Consider the following 24,881-nt stretch of genomic DNA (forward strand, 5'->3'; position numbering starts at 1 on the left):
ATTTTGACCGTCCATATTTTTCATTCGATTCTAACTGTTCCAACTTCAAACTGCTCAGACTATTCGGGAATTGCAGGCTTTACCCTGAAAAATTTAAACATTTCCCAGATTTCCCGGAATTCCAGGTTTTCCAGTACATTTTTCCCATTCAAAATGATTTGGCCTTTTTTCAAACTTTCACCATTTGCACATTTTTCAACCGATTTAAACCATTCCATCAACACATTGCACTTACCTTAGACATTCAAACTATGATCTTTCCAAGTTAAAAAAAATTGCAGGATTTCCCCGAATAACTGTTTTTTCAAACCTTATTTCCACCCTTTTTTCTGGCGACTACTCCTTTCACAGTTTTTAACCCACTTCAACCGTTCCACCATCAAATTATTTCTCTTAATCAGGACAAAAAACAAAGTTGTTTTTTGAATTGAAAAAGTTTGTGGTTTTCCCCAAATTCTCTAATACCATTCTCATTCAAAATTTGTAAAAATGTCAACATTTCTCGACTGATTTGACAAATTTCAACACTAAACATTTAAACTCATTCAAAACAGTCACATTTTTTAGCATTTTCCAAAAAGTTCCCTCTTTTCCCGAAAATGTTCAATGAAATTCCCATTGAAATTTTTCCAAGTTGCACAAATACCAACTTTTTTCTACTTATTGAAACAATTCCACCTTCAACACATTCCACTCCTCCTGGAAATTGAAACTATCATTTTTCCAAGTTCAAAAAAATTCCAGGAATTCCCGTTTTTTCAAACCCTATTCTTACTCTTTTTTTCTGGCGAATAACTCTGCTCCCCCTTTTTTAACTGTTCTACCGTCAAAACATTCCTCTTAATCAGGACAAAAACTGAAGTTTTTTTTTTGTTTTTTTATTGGAAAAATTCAGGATTTCCGTTGTACCATTTCTCAATTAAAAATTGTACTATTTCAACATGACAAATTCCAACACCAACCATTAAAAGTCATTCAGAACATTTTTCCAAGTTGCACAATTCCCAAATTTTTCAACCGATTGCAACCATTCCAAAATCAACACATGCCACTCATTCTGCACATTCAAACAAACATTTTCCCAAGTTCCAAACCAAATTCCGGTTTTCCTGGATATTCCAACTCTTCAACATTCAAACCATTCCAACATTCAAACTATTCTTACATTCATACTACATTTTTTTAGCATTTCAGTTCAACTTCAGCATTGGAACATTCACACGCAATTCCTTCAGGAATTGCCTCATCTAGTTGGAATTATTGTTGTGAAATGCATATTGCACCCATCTATGTTTGTATTTTGTTTTTCTAATGCACGTTTTTTTGTTGTTGTTTTTTTTTGCTGTTGGGCTTCTGCTCTATTTTAAACAGCTGTCTTGGATTTTGTAACAGTTGTCATAAAATATCTGCTGTGCTTTTATTTAGTGCCGCAACATTTTCTTGTGAATATTTGCTACGCTAATCTCATTTACCGGTACCCGATCCATTCCGTTGAACGGCTGAGGCGCAATTTAATCAGCCTTCTCTGACAGCGGCGTGCTTGATAAATTGCAAGTGTTTTTTTCCCCACCCCGCCATTTCTCTGTTTTATTTGCTGCGTTCGGTAGGTTGCGTACGCCGCAGAGGCTATCAAGTCAACTGATGCAAGAACGAGGAAGAGAACAGAACCACCCCTGCACATGCTGCTACCCAAACTAATTAAAATAGACTTGGGGAGACAAGTTTTCATCTGGCTCCGTAATGTACACGCTTTCCCGTGGATGTGATTTAAAAGATGAATAAATTGCCTTTTGCAAGACTCACCAATTTGTATTGATTGCTTTCAAAACATTGTTAAAGAAGGCGCATGAGTGGGATTGGTTAAAAAAAAAAAAGTGTGATGTAGAAAATCTAAAAAGACATGCTGCGCTCATTATTGCACCTTTCTTGCCGCGCGTAAGCATGACTTAGAGAAAAAAAATATTGTTTTTGTTTTTTTGCATCTTTTTAAAAATATTTGAAAAGCCTAAATATACAGTCAAACTCTGTTATAGATAGATATATCTTGTCTATCCAGCGATATTATTTAGTAATTTTATGATAGCTCGATGACTTTACCTTAATTTTTATTGACGTTTTTTGATTGATACACATAGACTTAAAAGAAAAATATATAAGTGTCTAATAAAGAAAGGAATATAATTGATTTAAAATTAAATTAATAAAACATATTGAATAAAGCAGGAGGGGATAAAAGAAAGATACATGGGTACATGCATGCATGTGTACTTATGTGTATACATATATATATATATGTATATATATATATATATATATATATATATATATATATATGTATATATATATATATATTTATATATATATATATATATATATATATATGTATGTACATATATACATATGTACATATGGATACATGTATACATATGTATATATGTATGTACATACATATATATATATATATATATATATATATATATATATATATATATATATATAAGTACACATGCATGCATGTACCCATGTATCTTTTTTTATCCCCTCCTGCTTTAATACATATTTACATATATATATATATATGTTTATATATTTATATATATACATATATGTATGTACATATGTATACATGTATACATATGTATATATGTATGTACATATATATATATATATATATATATATATATATATATATATATATATACATATATATACACATAAGTACACATGCATGCATGTACCCATGTATCTTTTTTTATCCCCTCCTGCTTTATTCAATATATATATATATATATATATATATATATATATATATATATATATATATATATATATATATATATATATATATATATATATATATATATGTGTGTATACATACATACATACATACGTACATACATTCATACATACATACATTCATACATACAAACATACATACATACATACATACACACATACTGAGGGCGATAGATATCTACATATATCCATATTTTAATAGTTATTCCTTTCTACAGTCATATTTGAAATAACTAGTGTTTTCCATTTGTACTCTTTCTATTTTTTCAATCTCATGTCCGATAGTACACTGTGAGTTACCTTGGGAATGAAGGGAGTAGAAGTACTCCTTTTCTTATCTCATCTTGTCTCATCCTGAGCTGAACATTGAACCTGTACGTCCCATCTGGGGAGGGTGGGGGCTGTTTGCGGATTCAAATAGTAGTCTTTTCCTGTTTGAATGTTAGATCAACTTGGGTGATGCGATTGGAAGTTGTTGTTCATGGATTGGTCCCCCAAGCTTTGGAATAAAATGTCAGAATACCTACTCTTCCTGGGATTCATTTAGAATCAGCTTATGTGTCACGGAAAGAACTTGGGAGTGACAAGCAGTTTAAATTCCCAGCAAGAGAAACGCCTGGTCCGAACGTAACAATTTGGGGGCTCGTCCGGGATTACACGCTGAGAATTGGACACCTCTTGCAATCTTACGAACAGACTCACTTGGCCAACACATAAATCAAGGTAAGCAAATCCTTTCTCTAAAATCTGCATTAGGAGTCTGTCCTGAAGTCTGTAAGTCAAACACTGTTCTGTACCCCAGACACGGAGTGGTAATTTTGATAGATTGGTTGCATTTTTGCCTTGTCCGCCATTACATAATAGTTGTAAATAGTGGTCTACTCACGTCATTGTGTTCGGACTGTTTTATTGAAAAGTGAACTAATAGTCGGGTGAGGCTCACCCTGAGTCGTTGGACGTCACCAGGGGAGTAACGGGTTGGGAACCCTTCAGACTACCATGACAGGCTGCTTCACTAACGAGTAAGCAAATAGTTGGGTGTGGCTCACCCTGGGGATTTGGTCTCCCCTAAAAGGGTAAAGGATTCGAACCCGTCGTCGGGGACGAGTGACTCTGAGTAAAAGGTTTGAAACCCGTCATCGGGGATGACATAAAGAGTTCAGACCTCATTGTCTGGGACAATTGACTCGGAGTAAAGGGTCGAAACCAGTCGTCAAGGACGATTAATACTGAGAAAAAACGACAGATACTAAGACAAAAAGAGACACAATGGCCACGGAGTATAACAGACAGGAATGTGATGGCGGCGGGGGAAAATGTGATGAATGGTTACTGTTAATGATCAATTGAATGTGCTAGGGACAAAAAGGAACGAAATAAAGTGGTTAAGGAGATGACTCGAGCACAGAGCGAGGTGCCTAACGGGTTAAAAGAGGGCTTACATAACTTATGTGCTCGAGAATTTAAACGCTCGACGAACAATAAAAGGAAGTTAGAGGGAATAAAAGTAAGCGGTAGTTACATGGAAAAAAGAAAAGCAGCGAAAGAACTGATAAGAATTGAGAGGAATATCAAAAAATGGATTGACTGGTCTTTCGCATGCCGTGCATGCGCCAGACAATTCAATCGACCCGCCCAGACTTTGACAAAGCCACCGCCCTATGACGTAAAGCCAGAATCGTCTTTATACCCACTTTTGACAGTCACAGGAGGAGCTTTGGTGGTCGAATCAGAAACAAAGCTCTCTGGTCCGCCCCCTATTCAGATGGCAAGTGAGGGCGGTACTCACACATTCCTTCTAGGATTGAATCCTCCACCAAAGCTAACGCTATCTCATGAGTGTAAATAACCTCTGGTGCTTAAGCCCCAAAATAACAGCCACCCAGCGGATAACACCCCGAATATGCCTAATCTAACTAGACAACAGATGATGCCTGTGCCAACGCCATTTCTTGACTCCTCACTTTACACGCCAGACCATTTTGATAACAAAACCAAACATGCTCTTCCAACAGATGACAGCCTCGCACGTGTACATGAGACATCCTTGAACCAGACACAACAAAGCCGGACTTTGGGGTCGCCTGTAACCGCTAGCGACTCACTGGAAGGCTATATTGACCAACACCCACGTACATACAATACACGCTCTAAGAAGCTGGATGGTAACGGACATGCATATCCAATTTTTCCTGATAATAGGGGTAGATTTCAATATAAGCCTTTTGCTGTTGCAGACGTGCAAGCCATTTTTGACAAACTCCCACCTGTGTCTGAAGAAGGGAGTTTTTGGCCTAACATGTGAGACAAACTGACAGCAGGATACACTCTCTCCATAGCAGATATTAGAGGCATTTTGTATCGTTGTGTTTCCACACAAGATGGCCAAAATATGGAACAACAAGCAGGATTAATGGCTGAATCCCCGACCTTGCCGACAACGCCATACATTAACAACATAGCTTCTGCTATGCGCAGTCTCTTTTCTCTTCTGTGTCAAAATGCACATCCACCTTTCAGTGGAAGGATGGTGAGTTGCCTTATGTATTCATAAACCAAACTAAAGAGCAGTGGTCACGTGCTACAGGTGTGCATCCCAGTAAAGGAGGGGGACACCGACAGTTTTTTAGACGAGCTGTGCTTGACGCAATGCCAACTGTGGTGACACGCAGGATGGATGCTAATCCTGATATAACAGGAGCTGACAGTGCTACATGGGAGAGGTATCTTATCCACCACATGCAAAATTGGGCAAAGCAGGATGAGGATGATAAGGCGAATGACAGAGCAGCAAGGAAACAACTACTTATTTGCAAATTACTGAAGCAAAAATGTCAAAAGACCAAAAAAGGCAAAAATCAGCTAAAATGTATCCAGCAATGGGTGACCTCACTTTAGAGCTTCAAAAGATGGAGGAAAGAATCCTTCATAAACTTGAACCCAAACCCTCAGACTCAGGTGGTGGACGCGGCGCTTAAAGGTCAGTCAGGGGAACAAACGTAGTGGGTAGAGCGGCCGTGCCAGAAACCTGAGGGTTGCAAGTTCGCTCCCCGCCTATTCGCTGCCGTTGTGTCCTTGGGCAGGACACTTCACCCTTGGCCCTGGTGCCGCTCACACTGGGGAATGAATGATGAATGAATGATAGGTGGTAGTCGTAGGGGCCGTAGGCGCGAACTGGCAGCCACGCTTCCGTCAGTCTACACCAGGGCAGTTGTGGCTACAGATGTAGCTTACCACCACCAGGTGTGAATGAATGATGGGTTCCCACTTCTCTGTGAGCGCTTTGAGTATCTAATGATAGAAAAAGCGCAATACAAATACAATCCATTATTATTATTATTATTATTATTATTATTATCATTATTATTAAACTGTTTCAGGTGTGACCAGCCAGGTCACTGGGGTCGAAACTGTACGAGCATTTCCGAACAGGAATGGTCCTATCAGGCCGCCAGACGAACACGAGGCCGCGGCAACGGGCGCCCACAGCAGAGCTCCTCCCAACAACAGCCACGACAGCAGCAACATTACGCCCCAAGGTCTGCCCTAGCGCCTGGCGCCTCCGCCTACTACCTGTGCGACGAATTGGACGAAGGGGAGGTCTTCTGAAGCTGCCCACAGCAGGAGTCCCAGCAGGAAGTACAGGCAGGCCCCCTGCTGGACATAGTTGTCAATGGACAATGTTTTCAGTTCATGATTGACACTGGCGCTACACACTCACTTTTGAATGCAATGGTTCCAGAGACACTATGTGCTTCCTTTTTAAAGGTCGAAGGCTTCGCTGGGGTCACAAAGTTGTTACCTGTCACCAAACCTATTCCGGTTCAAATTGCTGGACACTCATTGAAGCACCCTTTTGTGGTCGATCTGCACACACCTTGCCTGCTCGGTAATGATCTGCTCTACAAAGTGTACCCTGAAATTCTATATCGTACAGAAGTAACCTTCCTGGTGTTACCGGACGGCACAACCACCAAGCTGCAACACCACTATAAAAGCTCCTCCATGTTTGTGCTCATGCCTCAACCTGAGGTACCCCAAATAGCTGACATCTACTGGGCACGCTTCCTCCCGGAAACATGTGAAGGACAAGGACTGCTACTACTCTCCTATCAGTGTAAGCCCTGGCTTACCGAACTGCGTCCGTATGTACCACCACCTGACCCGCCACATGTCACTTTGTATTATGAATTGCAATCTGATGAAAGCTACAAAGAATTTTTTGACACCATAGCAGGGAAAAAGTGGCCTTTGGCCTACACTCATATCCATGCTGGAGCTCAGGATGTGTCCGCCCATGTCTGCTTCACTCCTCAACAGAAGAAATGGTATAAAATGGACACAATAGCGGTCCCACATTGTTCTCTTGCTCTTTGTCCCGCCTACCAAGCCAAGGACTTGGGTCCAATGACAAAAGAGGGAGTATCTGCCACTGATTGGGTAGACACCCAAATACAACACTTACAACATTCTGACTCAGTTAATATGTTTCGTATTTCCTGCTCTCAGACTGCTGACCTTGGGATTCTACAACATCTTCAGCTCGCTCGAGACATGCTAAACGCACTTTCACTGACGCTCTGGTCTCAACCTACGCCAGCATCCTGCTTGACCTATCTGAACTTCGACATCACACATGCACATAACATGCTTCCGTTTTGGCAAAATTGATTGACAAAATGGCACACATTGTAATGTTACACCCACTTACAGTACTGACAAACCACACTGTCATTGCATATGTATCATCACACTTGTTTACGCAGACTCGTGAAAATTTTGCAACAATCTCACATAACTTTACACACGAAGGAATCAATATGGCTGATAACATAATTAGTGGAGAATTACATCACTGTGAGAAGAAAGTTGCTTTGACTGAAAAGATAAGACCAGACCTGTTGACCACACCCATCCCAGGCTCCCACTGGCTGTTCACTGACGGCTGTTGTTTCAGACACCCTCAAGAGGGATTCCAGGCAACATGGTCAGTGGTACAACAGTCCAGCTCAGGAGAGTGGGAGACCTTGGCCACCAGACACTTGATGAAAAACTGTCGGCACAAAGTGCTGAACTTGTGGCTTTGACAGAAGTATTAAAGCAGGGAAAAGACCACGAAGTAACTATCTTTATAGACTCGGCTTATGCCTTCCTGTCAACTGTCACTGAGCTTCCTAAATAGAAGAGAAATGGGTTCCTGACTGCTGAAAGACATCCGATTAAATACAAGACAGAAATGGAAGCACTGGAAACAGCGCTGCTCCTACCTAAAAGGATAGCTATTGTCAAGTGCAAGGGACATAGTAAGGAAAAAAGGACAATAACTGATGGTAACAACTTTGCTAACTCCGTAGCTAAGCAGACTGCGGGCTGTAACAAGACTGGAATTATCATGACTGTCACTCCCTATCAGACAGAACTCCTGCCTGCCCTGTCTGATGATGGAATCAGAAAACATCAGGAGCAGACCTCACCACAAGAGAAATCCTTGTGGCTGAGAAGAGGCGCCAGACAAGACCTGACAGGTCTTTGGCGAGGGCCCAATGGCCACCTGCCCCAACCCCCAGGAATTAGACAGAAAATGCTCCGATGGGCTCACGGTCCGGGACATGTGGGGACAAAGCAGACAAAAGCGAACTTGTCACTATGTTGGCACCCCTATTTGGAGAACATTGTGGACAACTATGTCAGATACTGCGATATCTGCCAGGACTTTAACCCCAGACCAACCCTGGAACCCGAAATGGGAACCTTCTCCATTCCGGCACAAAATGGTGAAGAATGGACGATCGATTGTAAAAAGTACCTTTTTGGATACCCAGATCAATCCAAAAAGGTACTTGCTGACTTGCGTTGACAATTACAGTGGATGGCCAGAAGCAATCCCAACCTCAACAGAGGATGCAAAATCAGTAATTAAATGGCTTGTGAATGACCTAATACCCCGACATGGTTTTCCCAAAAAGATTACGTCAGACAATGGCACCCATTTTAAAAATACTCACCTAGCCTTGGTCGAAAAGGCTCTTGGACTAGAACACAGGTTTGGTTCGGTGTACCGTCCTCAGTCCCAAGGTAAGGTCGAGAAAATGAACCAAAACATCAAGACAAAATTGGCTAAAATCTGTGCACAGACCAAATTGAAGTGGGTTGACGCGTTACAATTGGCTTTAATGACCATCCAAAAGTCCATGAACAAAACTGTTTTTTCACCCTATGAACTGCATACAGGTCAGCCCTTCCCCGGTCCAGCCGCTCCCCTGGAAGGAGGACTCAGGGTAAAACCAGAATGGTACGTTGAGCAAATTCAGAACTTGTGTAATAATTTCTCTGCGCAGATTCGTGGGCAAAAATCCACCACTCCAGGAACCCTTCAGCCCGTTGAGTGGGTCAAGATCAAGGTGATCAAGCACAAGTGGACGGAGCCCAGGTGGACCGGTCCTTTCAAGGTCGTGGAACGGACATCCCACGCCCTTTGACTGGCTGGTAAAGGGGACACCTGGTACCACCTCTCCCTTTGCACTCCTGCTGAAGAACCTGACAGATCTCCAGCAGAGGTCAGTGCCGACATTGCCACATCACCTGCCCCACTCGACCCCCTAGCAGCGCCTTTTGAGCCTGAGGCATCTGAAGAAGAACGGGAAAAGGCAGAAGACTCGCTTTTAGCCACTGAAGGGGGTGACGTGCTAGTAACCTCTCCCCCCAGGTCATAGAAGAGCAAGGCTTTAGTAACTTACACACATAGTCTCACAGACCAGAAGAAGACGCCGAGAGAGATCTCCCCCTGTTGAGCTGTCGTCTACCGTCGTGTAGATCTACCAGACCTGCCCAACTGCTGTATCAGATATCCAAAGCTATCATATATCCTTACTTGAGACCAACCTATGTACTCGATGGTATACAACTTCTCTTACTTATTTTCAGCATAACTATTGGTTAAAAGTTTGATGTTGATCCCCGTTTTGTTACCTAAATTACCCTGATTTTGATAGACATAGGCAGGATGTTACACCCAGAAGTATTCCCTGACAGACTAGTATTTTGGCTTGTTGTAATTTCCTTGTGCCGTAGTCCTTCCTTCCCGACGACAGTGACGGACAACTGTCTTAGAACATATGGCGGACTTGAAGTAGACTGGATCAAGGGGGACAGCAAGACTTACTTTTTTGACCTGTGCATTGTGATTGATTGCGGGGACATAATAGCCATTACCGTGGTAGTAAACTCTATCTTTGTTACGACTCAACCCTGAGCTATTGGTGTCGGAAGTAGGTTACATACTCGAGTGGGTGGTGCCCCTCATGGACGCAGGTAACCCACTACACAGGGCATCGGAATCCCCCTGACCCCTATTATTACAGCAGGCCTCCACAATTCAAAATTGTTCTAAAAGGGATGACCTTTCAGAGAAATTTTGATTGTTCCCAGAACCCCCTTGCTCTTACAATTGCCAACGTGGGTGTCATGCTTAGTCCATTTTATGTTGTGTTGGGGGTTGACCAGACTGGTACAGACTCTAAAGGGATCATCAAAATTAATGTCCTTGAGAGGGCGTTAACTACCTCTGCTCCCTCTGTAGCACCTAAGGTGACACTCCACCTCGGTGACGTTTCAAAGGCTCTCACATCTGTGTATACTAATGACATCACCACTGAAGACCTGGTAGCTTTGACCCTAGGAGCGGGTGCAGGCAACCTGTGGCTCAGGTGGATGACTAGCATGGCCAAGAGCCAAAACTTGTGTGACTGTGTTGCTCTTTCCGCTGGACGTCCCTTTCCCCACACTTACCCTGCCCCTTTTAAGTTGACTGACACGAATGGCTCAAACTGCCTTATCTCCTTGTTTTCTGAACCGACGCCGCCAGGATGCGATTTGTTGGTTAGTGTGTACCCTCCTGTTGACAATTCCACCCTACTTCTTCCCTTTGTGGCCCAAAAGCTGGGGAGCACAGATTGTACATTAGAAACCTGACGTCAGCCGTTGGGCTTTGTGCAATGGTTAGACTGGTGACCCCACTCACCCTAGTGGGTAACAAATTAACACCCCTTGGAACTCCTGTTTCAGCGGCCTCTTTAACTTCCCACCGACACCGCCATGTTCTATCTAGGAAGAGTGTAACAGGCTACTTTGATTTCATGAGAAACCTTAATGGTGTTTACTTTGATGCAATAGGACAACCAAGGGGGATCCTCTCACAACATAAATTGTTTTGTGAATTCTGCGCAGGTTTCGAGAACATTCCTATCATTGGTGCTATTTTCCCTGTGACTGCAACTAAAAATGTAGAACGCATTAACTATGTTTTTTATAATCTGTTGAGACTGACCAAACTGACTACTGACGCTGTTGAGGGACTTGCTGAACAACTTGCCACGACCTCCCTCATATCCATCCAGAACCACATAGCCCTTGACCGCATCCTAGCCAAGGAAGAAGGTGTTTGTGCAATGTTTGGTGACCAATGCTGTACCTTCATTCCTAACAACACCACTCCAGGTGGCTCAGTCCAGATGGCCTTAGAAGGCCTCCAAGCCCTGTCTAAGGAACTTACTGAAGTTTCCGGTGTCTCTGACCCCTTCAAAGATTGGCTCCAAGGCACCTTTGGCAAGTGGACTGACTTAATTAAGTCTGTCCTGGTCTCCATTGGAGTCTTCTTGGCCATCATAGCCTCATGCGGTTGCTTTATTGCCCTTTGTGCTAGGTCTCTATGCACCCGCATCATTGTTAGAGCCGTAGAAGGTCAACACCACCCTGTTTCTGGGTTTGCTATGTCTCTGAAGGGGTCAAGTAAAGTGGTGAATTTCTAGAATTGCTAGTTTCCCTCGCTGATCATGACGACTTTGACGTGGACTCCCTCCATCTATCTCCCATGTAACTATGCTTTTATTTTAGTGTGAGCTTGCTAAAACTTTAATGTGGGGCAGGTGCTATAGAAGTTTTTATAATTGTGTTAGAGATCTTGTGTAGCAGATCTGAAGGGGGATTGACGGAGATAGATATTTACATACAGTATACCCATATTTTAAAAGTTATTTCTTTCTATAGTCATATTTGAAATAACTAATGTTTTCCATTTGTACTCTTTCTATTTTTTCAGTCTCATGTCCGATAGTGCACTGTGAGTTACCTTGAGCTTGGGAATGAAGGGAGTAGAAGTGCTCTTTTTTTTTTTTATCTCATCCTGTCTCATCCTGAGCTGAACAATGTACCTGTATGTCCCATCTGGGGAGGGTGGGGGCTGTTTGCGGATTCATGAAGTAGTCTCTTCCCGTGTGAATGTTAGATCAACTTGGGCGATGCGATTTGGAAGTTGTTTTTCATGGATTGGTCTCCCAAAGCTTTGGAATAAAATGTCAGAATACCTACTTTGTCTGGGATTCATTTAGGATCAGCTTATGTGTCATCGAAAGAACTTGGGGTTGACCAACAGTTTAAATTCCCAGCACAAGGAACGCCTGGTCTGAACGCAACCATACATACATACATACATACATATAATTAATATATGTACATATATACACACATACATACATACATAAATACAGACATATATACATATGTATATACATACATTACATATATAGATAGCCTGGCCCCCAGTCAAATTATTTTGTCGCAACGTGGCCCCCAAGTCAAAGAGTATGGCAACCCTTGGTCTACAAGATTTTTCTTTACCAAAGATAAGTATCACAAATATTTTTCCAAATAAATTATCCCCTTCAGCTAACTTCTCTGGAACAGGTCTTCCCTCAGTAATTTCTTCCACTGTCCATATTTCCTTGATCCTTTCCGGCCACAGATTCTGGGTGGAGGTTCGAGTTTGTAGGATTCTGATACTTTCACTGTGTTTTCTAGATACCGACAATGCAGACACGGTGTTGGTCATCACGGCTTGAGAAAAGGCGTCTATATCATGACAGGCTCTCACAAGAACATGCCTTAGCCCAGAGTATAACCACGTACGGTTTATTTTCCGAACAAAAACTAAAACAGGAGTTACTAATGACGCCTGACTACAAAGGTGACAGTAATCACTGTCACTCCAGCACGCCGATCAATAAACCATCAAATGAATTATTCACTCCATTAATCTCATTTCCTGGAGAGGAAGAAACGGGGGGAAAAGTGGCTGTTTGCTTTCCTGCGGACGCTTTCAGATGAGGAGATGATCAATTTCATGTGTGTGTTCACTGGAGATGAAAGAGGTGTTTGTGTGTCACACAATGTGGAAGAGAAGGGAAACAGCAGTGAGGCGGACTATGTTTCAGGATGAAACATCACCTGTTGCAGCCACTGGGGTCCTGACAAAGTGGCTCACTTCAAACAATCACAAATTTTGTGTTGCCAATCAAATTAGAGCATCAGCTGTCAGGACACATGTTTGTGAGGCTTACAATTAAAGAGTTTGGAGTGAAATATGCCTCCCTAGCAAGTCTGAGTCATGCAGGGAGTCATCAGCAGGATCTGACCAATCGAAGTTAAAGTTAAAGTACCAAGGATTGTAACCTAAGACTATATCTGACCAAACTAAGTTTAAGACTATATCTGCCCAATCTAAGTCTAAGACTAGATCTGACCAATCTAAGTCAAAGACTAGATCTGACCAATATTAGTCTATTACTAGATCTGCCCAATCTTAGTCTAATACTAGATCTGACCAATCTAAGTCTAAGATTAGATCAGACCAATCTATGTCTAAGACTAGATTTGACAAATCTAAATCCAAGACTAGATCTGACCAATCTAAATCTAAGACTAGATCTGACCAATCTAAGTCTATGAGCATGAGAATCGAAACCCCATCAATAATCCCGTTTCCATATGAGTTGGGAAATTCTGTTAGATGTAAATATAAATGGAATAAAATTATTTTTGAATCCTTTTCAAGCCCTATTCAGTTGAATATGCTACAAACACAACATATTAGATGTTCAAACTGATAAACATTTTTTTTTTGCAAATAATCATCAACTTTAGAATTCGATGCCAGCAACAAATGACAAAGAAGTTGGGAACTGTGGCAATAAATACTGATAAAGTTGAGGAATGCTCATCAATCACTTATTTGGAAAATCCCACAGGTGTGCAGGCTAATTGGTAACAGGTGGGTGCCATGATTGGGTATAAAAACAGCTTTCCAAAAAATGTTCAGTCTTTTACAAGAAAGAATGGGGCGAGTTACACCCCTTTGTCCTTTGTGAGCAAATAGTCAAACAGTTTAAGAACAACATTTCTCAAAGTGCAATTGCAAGAAATTTAGGGATTTCAACATCTACGGTCCATAATATCATCAAAAGGTTCAGATAATCTGGAGAAATCACTGCACGGAAGCGGCATGGCCGGAAACCAACATTGAATGACCGTGACCTTCGATCCCTCACTGTATCAAGAACCGACATCAATCTCTAAAGGATATCACCACATGGGCTCAGGAACACTTCAGTTAAATACAGTTTGCCGCTACATCTGTAAGTGCAAGTTAAAGTTCCACTATGCCAAACAAAAGTCATTTATCAACAACATTCAGAAACGCCGCCAGCTTCCCTGGGCCCGAGATCATCTAAGATGGACTGATGCAAAGTGGAAAAGTGTTCTGTGGTCTGACGAGTCCACATTTCAGATTGTTTTTGGAAATATTCGACATCATGTCATCCGGACCAAAGGAGAAGCGAACCATCCAGACTGTTATCGACGCAAAGTTCAAAAGCCAGCATCTGTGATGGTATGGGGGTGCATTAGTGCCCAAGACATGGGTAACTTACACAACTGTGAAGGCACTATTAATGCTGAAAGGTATATACAGGTTTTGGAACAACTTATGATGCCGTCTTTTTCATGAACACCCCTGCTTATTTCAGCAAGACAATGCCAAGCCACATTCAGCACGTGTTACAACAACGTGGCTTCGTAAAAAAAAGAGTGCGGGTACTTTACTGACCCACCTGCAGTCCAGACCTGTCTCCCATCGAAAATGTGTGGCGCATAATGAAGCGTAAAATACGACAGCGGAGATCCCGGACAGTTGAACAACTGAAAATCTACATAAAACAAGAATGGGAAAGAATTCCACTTCAAAGCTTCAACAATTAGTTTCCTCAGTTCCCAAACGTTTATTGAGTGTTGTCAAAAGAAAAGGTGATGTATAACAGGGGTGAACATGCCCTTTCCCAACTACTTTGGCACGTGTTGCAGCCATGAAATTCTAAGGTAATTATTATTTGCAAAAAAAAAAATATGTTTATGAGTTTGAACATCAAATATGTTGTCTTTGTAGTGCATTCAATTGAATATGGGTTGAAAGTAAATTTACAAATCATTGTATTCCCTTTATATTTACATCTAACACAATTTCCCAACTCATATGGAAACGGGGTTTGTAAGACAAACCAGAGAGTCCAGCTGCGATGGGGTGAATGCCCTGAAACTAAAGGACCTGGATGAATGAGAACATCCACAGATGAGTTGAGAAAGGCTTACTTCTATAGTTCAGACACGCTTCACAGCAGTTTGAGAAACATTACGTGTGAACACATCTTTATTTAAAGCTTGGTGTTTCTTTGTACCGGTAGTTCCTTGTTGTTTGGTTACTGAACCTTTAGCCACGACGCTTTTCCTACCTCATGCTGGAGCATCTTGGGTCCAACCAAAGACAGTTCATAACAGAATATTAGTCAAATGTTAGGTAAACTTTGTCAGTAGACTACTGTCTTGTCTTGCCGAGGCACAATTTGAATAAGATCTGATGCTGTGGCATAGACTAAATGAGAAGGACTTGCCACTAAGTTCAGTCAGCGTGCCAAAAAGACATGAAAAAGACATATTGTGCAGCCGTATGCATTTGCAGGGAGCAATCAAAGTCTGGAGTTAGGATTAGATGTGTCATCTTCTTGTTCACGGTGGCAGAGGGGTTAGTGCGTCTGCCTCACAATACGAAGGTCCTGCAGTCCTGGGTTCAAATCCAGGCTCGGGATCTTTCTGTGTGGAGTTTGCATGTTCTCCCCGTGAATGCGTGGGTTCCCTCCGGGTACTCCGGCTTCCTCCCACTTCCAAAGACATGCACCTGGGGATAGGTTGATTGGCAACACTAAATTGGCCCTAGTGTGTGAATGTGAGTGTGAATGTTGTCTGTCTATCTGTGTTGGCCCTGCGATGAGGTGGCGACTTGTCCAGGGTGTACCCCGCCTTCCGCCCGTTGTAGCTGAGATAGGCGCCAGCGCCCCCCGCGACCCCGAAAGGGAATAAGCGGTAGAAAATGGATGGATGGATCTTCTTGTTATTTCAACACTGACTGACTGCTTTCTATTACAAGTCCATCTGGCAGCTTGTGTCTCCCTGTAGACCTCCAGAGTCGCTGCAGGTGCATTGCTAATGTCATTATCAGCTGAAGGACAAGTTAACAAAGACACATCAAACTCCTCCTGGCATATTCTTTGTGCCTTTAATACACTGCAGAGTGTCAGGAGTCCACACTGACATCTCTCTTGGGTCGCTCTCTACTCCCACATGATTAACACTCGCCACTGGGGATGGGCATTATAACACATTCCTGAATTTGTTGATCGTTTAAGTTGCGTACAATTTATACTTGATTGATTTAAAGGGGAACTGCACTTTTTTTGGAATTGTGCATATGGTTCACAATCATTTTGTAAATATCAAGTACTGTATTTTTCGGACTATACGGCGCACCGGTTTAAAAGGCATAGATGATGTTTTACAGACCATTTTCAAGTAGCTTTCTGACAGTCTCTTCAGGCTGCGCCGTTTTGTGGGCCGTCTTATTTACGTGGCTCACCTTCGACAGCGTCTCGTGAAAAAACGTCCGACCGGAACCCTCTAATAACTAAAGTTCCGTGGGTGAACTATGTAAACTCATCACAGTTTTTAGCACTTTGATAGCTAGTCTACTGACAGATATTAGGAAGAACCTTACACTACTTTATATTACAAAAGGCAACAGCGGAAGATGAATGTCCCATAAGAAAGTAGAGAAAAAAAGAAGCTAATGACTATGGTGTCGGCACGGACTACAATAGTGGATATGCGCACATTTTCAGGACGTATGCAGATCCCAAATACACATAAGCAGTTACCAGAAGGTAAGAAAAGGTGGTTCTGCATAATATTGTAAAACAAAACACCAGATAATATGTCTGGTGACAGGTGTTATTTTGCAGTCCTTATGCACACACCATAATAATATTTGTATGTTTAATGCGCCAACAATCCATCAAGGTGAGCGGCTTCATTGCTTACCGACGTCATACTAAAAATATTTTGACAGATTTTTGAGATCCATGTGTAATGTTCTATATTCTCAATGGAACATTCAATGTTTTGGTGTTGTTTACTGCCATTACAGTCTACACCACGGGTCACCAACCTTTTTGAAACCAAGAGCTACTTCTTGGGTACAGACTAATGGGAAGAGCTACCAGTTTGATACACACTTAAATAAATAGCCAGAAATAGCCTATTTGCTCAATTTACCTTTATCAAATAAATCTATATATATAAAAAAATGGGTATTTCTGTCCGTCATTCATCGTACATTTTTTTCCTTTTACGGATGTTTTTTTGAATAGAATAAATTATGAAAAAAAACACGTAATTGAACGGTTTAAAAGAGGAGAAAACATGAAAAAAATGAAAATTTAATTTTCAAACACAGCTTATCTTCAATTTCGCCTCATTAAAATTCAAAATTCAACCGAAAAAAAATGAAGCAAAAAACGAGCTAATTCTAATCTTTTTGAAAAAATAAAAAAAATTATTTATGGAGCATCATTAGTAATATTTCCTGATTAAGATTAATTTTAGGATTTTGATGACATGTTTTAAATAGGTTAAAATCCACTTTGAAATAAGATTTAAATCTGATTCTACAGATTTTCTAGGTTTGTCAGAAGATTTTTTTTTAATTTGAATCGTAATAAGTTTGAAGAAATATTTCACAAATATTCTTTGTTGAAATAACAGAAGTTAAACTTAAAAAGTAAATTAAAATGTATGTATTATTCTTTACAATAAAAAATGAAAAAAATACTTGAACATTGATTCAAATGTTCAGGAAAGAAGAGGAAGGAATTTAAAAGGTAAAAATCCTAAAATCATTTTTAAAGTTGTATTTTTTCTCTAAAATTGTCTTTCTGAATGTTATAAGAAGCAAAGTAAAAAAATTTATGAATTTATTTAAACAAGTGAAGACCAAGTCTTTAAAATATTTTCTTGGATTTTCAAATTCTATTTGAGTTTTGTCTCTCTTAGAATTAAAAATGTCGAGCCAAGCGACACCAGCTTGCTAGTAAATAATTACAATTTTAAATATAGAAGCAGCTCACTGGTAAGTGGTGATATTTGAGCTATTTTTAGAACAGGCCAGCGGGCAACTCATCTGGTCCTTACAGGTGACCTGGTGCCCGCGGGCACCACGTTGGTGAACCCTGGCCTACACGTATCTCTTATGTATGACAGGCATCTACTGCTCACACTTAACATTACACCATGTCCCAAATAAAATTGCTTCCTGGTCAGTAAGCGCAACCTGAATTATGCCATACATTAGGCGTACCGGGTTGTAAGGCGCACTGTCGATATTTGAGAAAATAAAAGGATTTTAAGTGCGCCTTATAGTCGGAAAAATACATTAAATGTATATAAAAGTTCACTTACAATGGATCCAATGTGAGCCGTTAATTTCTGCAAACAGAACCCCTAAAAAACATCCAAAAACCTCCATTGGGGATTTATATACATGATGTAAGTATATATGTAATGTTGTAATAATATTTATTATAACATTAAATAATTACATCTTTTGATAATTTTAAGCATTAATTGCAAGAATGCTTCACGTTTGCTTTTTTTTTTCCATGACTGATTTCTGCACACTGCAGACTTCATGAGAGCCAACAAACAAACAAAAAACATCACTTACTGCACATCGTCTGCTGTCATTAGGATGCCGACTGATATAATCCTGTATATTTCCCATTTAAAGGAAGAATGATTCATAATCCTTGCAAAGAAAAGGGAGGGTGGAACCAGGCAAATTTTTGTGTTGTTCTCACTATTTGCGGGTCTAAATTGGCTGTCAAAGTGTACCAACTTGTCCGAATACGTCCTCGTCCTACTATCCAGGTGAGCGGCAGGATTTATAATCTACAATAAAATTTGAGGAGCAAAGGAATTGAGGAAGCAGCAGAACACCCAATGATGCAAACGAAGGCCCACATGTCGTCGCTATAAATAGTTAGTCTGTGTTTTAATAAAAATGTAACTCCATCCATCCATCCATCCATTTTTTTACCGCTTATTCCCTTTGGGGTCGCGGGGGGCGCTGGTGGCTATCTCAGCTACAATCGGGCTGAAGGCAGCGTAAACCCTGGACAAGTCGCCACCTCATCGCAGAAAAATATAACTCACACTTGGCTAATAATCAAGTCATGAAATGTGAATTGAATGCGTTTTTTGAATGCATATTTATCAAATTTTATGTGTGGAATAGTGGAGCTCCCATTGACTACGCTGTAAAATGACTTTTATTTACACTTATTCAGTATTTAGAATGCAAAAAAAATATCTATCTGTCATCATGTCTTTCATAATAATTGTGAACAAGAGGCAAAATAAAAATAAAATAAAAAAGTGTAGTCTACCTTTAAGGCATACGAGGGCAGATGGCTTGCACTACTGGACTGCAACCAGCAGAGGCACTGTTTGTTGAGTCCGTCTCAACTTGAACACCAGGGCAACTTGAGCAACAATTCATATTGGATTCCTGATAAGTGTGATTGACTCCCTTAATCAAGTAAATGTAATCATATGACCTTCCCAGTAATGGCAGATTTCCTAAAACGGGACCCATGTCAGTTGTTATGTGTTGACGATTTACAACCTTGTTCTATTTCATTATGCTGTGTTCTTTATCAAGAGATGACACATTAAACTGTCATGAAATACATTATGGGCCTGATCTACTGAAGCACAGCTGTCCGACTTAAGAACTGGGGCCCAGATGTGGCCCGTCACCTCATTAAAAGTGGCCCGCCACTCTATTTCACATGGTCCGCCACTTTATTTTACGGGGTTTGCCACATCATTTATTGTGACCAGCCACATCATTTATTGTGACCCGCCACACTATTTCATATGGTCCAACACGTCATTTTAAATAGCCAGCCACATCACTTTGTGGCCTACCACATTATTTTAAGTGGTCCGCCACGTCATTTAAATAGGCCCGCCACATTAATCAATGTGGCCTGCCACATCATATAAGGAGGTCCGATACATCATTTAAGGTGGCTCGCCACGTTATTTGAGATGGTCCGTCACATTACTTTATAGGGCCTGCCACACTATTTTATATCATTATCCGTGGCCAGCCACATCATTTCATGTAGCTCCCCACATCACTATGTGGCCCACCATGTTATTTTAAGTGGCCCGCCACGTCATTTAAAGAGGCCTGCCACACTATTTCATATGGTCCGCCACATCATTTTATGTGGCTCGACACATCACTTTGTGACCTACCACATTATTTTAAGTGGTCAGCAACAACATTTAAAGAAGCCCGCCTCATCATTAAATATGGCCCGCCACTTCATATAATGTGACCCACAACATAATTTAAGGTGGCCCAATACATCATTTAAGATGGCCCGATACATAATTTAAAGTGGCCCGCCACATCATTTAAGTTGGCCCGATACATCACTTAAGGTTGCTAGCCACATTATTTAAGGTAGCCCGTCACATCATTTAAAGTGGCCCGATATATCATTCACGGTGGCCAGATAAATAATTTTATGTGGCCCGTCACATTACTTTATACGGGCCGCCACGTTATTTAAGTTGGCCCGATACATCACTTAAGGTTGCTAGCCACATCATTTAAGGTAGCCCGCCACAACATTTAATGTGGCCCGATATATCATTCACGGTGGCCCGTCACATTACTTTATACGGCCCTCCACATCATTTAAGGAGGCCCGATACATCATTTTAAGTGGCCCGCCACATCATTTTAAGGAGACCAGATACTTTATTTAACGTGGCCTGCCATGACATTTTATGTGGCTCGCCACATCATTAAAGGAGGCCCACTACATCATTTTAAGTCATCCGCAACATCATTTAAGGAGGCCCGCGACATCATGTAAGGAGGCCCGTCATATCATTTAATGAGACCCGAATTTCAGTTCAGCGTCAGCTCTTCAACATTCAAACTATTCTTACATTTGTTCTACATTCCATCAGCATTTCAGTTCAACTTTAGCATTTACGCTAAAGTACAAGTTTTTTATGCTCTTTGTCTAAGAAATCCTTGGTTCCAATGCCGCAACCCCACTGTCCAATATAAATTGTAGTGGCATCATTTATGCACAGGCAAACTGCTCTAGACCTTGGATTGCACACAGTCAACCCAGTTTCAAGGCATCTCCTCACCGACTGGTCAAAAGGCATTCACGTGAATACAGGATGTCATGTTACGAACCAGTTAGAATCCGCAGCAAAGCGACACTGCACGTCCTCATTTTACATTTCTTTTCATTAAAGACTGTTTAGCGTGTAAACATGCCCTGTTGTGCGGTGTTAGGAAACACCACTCGAAAAAAATGCAGGAAGAACCCCTGAAGGAGAAACATATGGAAAACAAAGATTCGCCGGGAAGGCTGTAGAGCCAACAACAGTTTGTTGTGTGAGGTACGCAAGCATAAACGCACATAAGAAACGTGATATATCGCACTCTCCTGAAAAGTGGATTAATACACTTTGCCTGACAAAACTTTGCTTTAAAATTACAACTTTTCTGCATGTGTCATCAAAAACCCAGGCGAGGATTAGTGATTTAGAAGTAGCTAAAACATTGCCAATTGCGGATGGATGTTAGCTCCTGGCTAGTTAGCCATGTCTTAAAGCACCTCTTCCTGAGTGTGTTTCAGTGTTATAACTTCACCTTTATCTTTAGTTTTTAGGTCAAAATGCATCCGTTCTCCCTTTTCTGTCCACACACTTTGTCTGCTTGTAAGTACTCTGTGGTTGTGCAATGCCAAACATGCTCCTTTGTTAGTAAAACCAGCAATATCACACGACATGCCGTCATGCCCGTAAAATTGAAAAAAAATGAGGAACCGGTACTTTTCAAACAAAGTACAGTGCAGTTTATAATTCATTAGTTTATACTATACTAGTACCCAGTGGCAAGCCGTGCGTTTCCCTTTTAGGCCTTCAGTGATGTCCAACTTCAATGATTACCTCTCAAAATACCATCATTTATGTCACCACATTACTATTGCTGGAGAAATACTGTACGGAAACACATTTACGCACGTTCAACAGTGTACAAAACGAGTAACCGTATTTTTCGGATTATAAATTGCTCTGGAGTATTCATCGCACCGGCTGAAAATGCATAATAAGGAAGGAAAAAAACATACATATGTCGCACTGGAGTATAAGTCGCATTTTGGGGGGAAATTTATTTGATAAAATCCAACAGCAAGAATAGACATTTGAAAGGCAATTTAAAATAAATAAAGAATAGTGAGCAACAGGCTGAATAAGTGTATGTTATTGTCGTTTTCTGCTGCATATTTCACTACGTCCAGCTTGTAATCTGCAGTACATGATTTCCTTTTCGGTCCAATTTTTGTTCAGCCCTTCTCAGTTTTATTAATTTACCGCCAACAATAAAATGATTAATTTTAGTAGCTATGGCAGTAGCATATAGCATATAGCAGTTAGCATGCCATGACCCACAATGCACTTCTGCCATGACCTTCCCCCGCCAAATTCTTATTGGTTGACGTGTATGTGACGATTGCTGACGTGTGTGTGACGATTGCTGACGTGTGTGTGACGATTGCTGACATTTTCTTCGTCTCTTATGCGAATGAGATAAATAATATTATTTGATATTTTACGGTAATGTGTTAATAATTTCACATATAAGTCGCTCTGGAGTATATGTCGCACCCCCGGCCAAACTATGAAAAAAATTTTGACTTATAGTCCTAAAAATACGGTATTTTATGGTGCATTTAAAAATCTATTAAACGCATCAGCAATTAAAATATATCCTATGTGGTACTGTCAAAATAAATTAAAAAGTTAAAAAATATACATATATTTGATCTCACAATTTGTAGCACCTATTCGATGCCGTATAAGCCAGTGGTACCCCTCGTAGTCCGCTTCTCCGAGTGGAAATGGTGGCCACTTACCCATTTCATCGCCAGAACAGCTGTGCTTGCTTCCATCTAGAAGGCCTTACTGACAACAGCTCGTGATCTGATTGGCTATCGTAACTGTCTATCACCTGTATGTCCTTACGTTGCCCGCATTGTTGATTCTGAAGGCCTCGGGCAGATTTGGTACAGCATGACAACATAAGCTAAGTGAATTCTGATTGGATACAAACTAAAACTAAAAACAACAGCACTGGAAGGAGCTTAATATGACATGAAGGGAATACCAATACTTGTAGATATTTAGGGAAAGTAAATTAAAAAAAAATGTCATCTTTAATTATGATCATGACTTCTGGTTGTGTTAGGCCAGCAGAGAAGGCCTTGCTGGCCCTAACGGCACACCACTGCTTGTACCACTATACTGTACAAGCCTAGTGTTTACATATCTCAAAGTGGAAGATTTGACGTGAAGTATTTGGAGCCTGGAATAGGTCAATAATTCATAACAACATTGATTTTGAGCCATTGATAGTTTTTGAGCAATGATAGTTTAAAGAAAGAACTGCCTGCATGACAGCTTTGTGTTATTGGTGTCAATTTTCTCATAAACTGTAGGCCTGTTTGCGCTTTTCTTCTATTTCTTATGTTGTTTTTTTTACTAATAGTATGGACCGTTAAACAAATTAGATGCGGGCCACCAATGGGCTGCACTTTGGACATCAATGTGTTCCCACACAGCAAAAAGAGGTATCGCGCTTTCCGGAACGGACCCACGAAACAGACCGGTCCTCAGAAACGGATCCGCCACGGAGGCGGGTCGGGGACCCGCCGTGGTTCCGAGCTGGATCTACTCCATATCCATGATCAAAACGGGACCCACACATTCACCCGCCACAGACCAGCAACGGACTCAAAAATCCCTGGCTCATTTTGGACCCGTTTATCTTATTTTCAAAATCCCTTCTGTTCTTGCTGTAGGATAAAATAGGAAACTAACACTATAGTGTTAGTTTCCTATTTTATCCTAGTGATATATCACTAGGCCCTACTACAGCAATATAGGCCTAAGCTTATAAGCTTAGGCAATGCATATTTATAAATATGCATTGCCTTGTATTTTTAAACTAACAATATTGTCAATAGGCAGAAACAGAAAATGGTCAATTCACTCTCTAAAGTAAATATATAATATATAAATATATATATATATATATAAATAGTAAATATAGTACATATAAATATTTAATCTATTAGGCTACGATTTATAATAAATTCTGCTCCATGCACAGCTAACATATCACAAAATGAATAACTGGTGAATGACAAGTTCAATAAAAGGTTTTTTTTTTATACATATTTCTATTCCTCTGTCTGTGGAGGTGGAGGCGGGACTCGTCTCCTCGCTGCCCGATCAGCCGCCAGGTTGAACCACCTGATTGCGTGTTTGGTGACCTCAGCGTCTGTGGCTGACCTTCTCACCACATTTTTTCTTACAGCACCTGTAATCAAATAGACAAAGACAAATACGTTTGTTTATGGTATGTAGCATCCAAAGCCAAGTATGCTTACACAATACAAAATATGACATAGGTTTTAAGGAGATTACATTTGAAAAAGAAACATGACTTAAAGTTACAGGAGGTGGTTAAAATAAGAGGTGCGTAAACTGAACTTGTGATCAGGTTATAGGTGTGCAAGACATCCAAAATGTTCAAACAATATCGTTATTTGGTTCTTTGATCAGAGTACTGTATGTGGATTATTCTGTGTGGTTTTTTTCATGTTTGTTTGGCTCTGTTGGATGACGGCTTAATGCTAGGGGCAGCATTTAGTATAAAAGTCAGTTTTTTCCAACAATTTAACAACCATAATTCGGGAATTTGACCT

The 24,881-nt window shown here is 40.7% G+C and overlaps 1 protein-coding gene across 2 annotated transcripts in view; it reads right to left on the reverse strand.

The window, feature by feature from the left end:
- tmem8b (transmembrane protein 8B) overlaps positions 1-24,881 on the reverse strand; it is a 179,284-nt gene that overhangs the window by 71,991 nt on the left and 82,412 nt on the right. The gene's annotated exons all lie outside the window — the stretch shown is intronic.

Source organism: Nerophis ophidion, linkage group LG07 (genome assembly GCF_033978795.1).
Source record: "Nerophis ophidion isolate RoL-2023_Sa linkage group LG07, RoL_Noph_v1.0, whole genome shotgun sequence".
In the NCBI taxonomy this organism is placed as follows: Eukaryota; Metazoa; Chordata; class Actinopteri; order Syngnathiformes; family Syngnathidae; genus Nerophis; species Nerophis ophidion.